Source organism: Petaurus breviceps, unplaced genomic scaffold (genome assembly GCF_028583685.1).
Source record: "Petaurus breviceps papuanus isolate PSGF00001 unplaced genomic scaffold, PetGlider_PUasm1.0 98, whole genome shotgun sequence".
NCBI lineage: Eukaryota > Metazoa > Chordata > Mammalia > Diprotodontia > Petauridae > Petaurus > Petaurus breviceps.
Genome location: NW_027187460.1, coordinates 31584941 through 31586661, shown reverse-complemented (window position 1 = coordinate 31586661; position 1721 = coordinate 31584941).

Genomic DNA, 1721 nt, shown 5'->3' with positions numbered 1-1721 from the left:
TGGAGGGAGCTCTTCTGGCTGAGGGGATTAGGGAGCACATAGATCCACAATGAATGGGGAACACCATTTACAGGCAGAGGAAACAGTATTACTTTAAAAAATTTTTCTTTAAAAAAAATTTTACCCTTTATCATGAACTTACATAACAAAAAACATGCACAAAGGGAAAAAAGAGGATTGTATAGACAACTGTGGACTGTTACCTGGTGTAGGGTTGTGGTTTTTTTTTTAACTGTATATCCAATTTAACATTGTTACAAAATTAACTGGGTCACCTTTTGAACTTTGTTTTACTCTTTTTGTTTTTTATAAGTTTTTCACCAGTTTCTCTCTCTCTCTCTCTCTCTCTCTCTCTCTCTCTCTCTCTCTCTCTTTCCCTCGCTATCACTATGCACTAACTCATCTCCCCAAATCAGCACAAATTCTGCCTTATAACAGTCCAATCAAGCCAAAAAAATAAATCAATTGGCCATATCTGAAAATGCATGAGTAATGCAGCATCTCTTCTCAATTGCTTAACAAGAGGTTGGAAAACATACTTAATCACTAGTCTTCATTAGTCATGACTGGTCATCAGACTGATCAGAATCCTGAAGGCTTTCACAGTTGTTTTCCTGTACGTTGTGGACATTCTATAAGTTGTTTCCTTGATTCTGCTCACTTCACTCTGTATCATCTCATACATGTCTTCTCAGTTTTCTCTGGATATGTCATATTTGTCTTTTCTTTCCTCTCTTGTTTTCTCAATCAAGGTGGAAGTACAGTGTCCAGTCACAAACCCAATCCCAATACTGATTAGCACAATAATCTGCACTGTTTTTTCCTACCTGGGCTGGTTCACCCCTCCTTAGGCAGCCTACTAGCTCTCTACTAACAGGGGCTCTCTACACCAGTGCCAAACTGATTGCCAGCACCTTATTAACACAGCTCTGTAGCAGCTCAAAACTTCAGAGCTCAATCCATCAGCTTCACCCTCCTCAACAGCAAGTTCTATAGTAGTACATGCTACCATGCCCACCATATCCCTTCTGATAACAAAATTCCATTTTATTCATATCTGACAATTTGTTCTGACACTTCCCAATTTGTAGAGCCCCCAACTCTCCAGTTCTTTTATAAAGTGTTGTTATAAAAATTTTTGTACATATGGGTTCTATTCTTCCTATATTTGACCTCTTTTGGGTATAATCTTGGAAGTACTTTTACTCTCCTTACACAACTCTGGCCAAACTAGTCCAGTCCCTCTCCTTGATACCTGTCTTGCTTCACTATCCATCTCCTAGACTATGCTCATGATGTTTTCATGCCAGAATGTCCTCCATACCCTTTTCCTATACAAATTCTACTCTTTAAAAAACAGCTCTTGTCCCACTTCCTTTGTGCCTGTTTCCTCCTGAGGGAACCCAGCTTCCAGATATTTCTCCCTGTTGTAGAGTTTTGCCTATATCATATACTTAACATAAACTCATATAAAGAGAGAATCACAGAGAAGCTGAAAGATGCAAATGACTTTAGAGGCTATCCAGTTCGATGCAAACTCAACAGCAATCATCATTTCTCTCTCTCTCTGTCTCTGTCTCTCTGTCTGTCTCCCTCCCTCTCTCTCTCTCTCTCTCTCTGTCTCTCTCTGTGTCTCTGTCTCTCTCTCTCTCACACACACACACACACACTCAAACACACACACACACACACACACACACACACACACACACACACACACA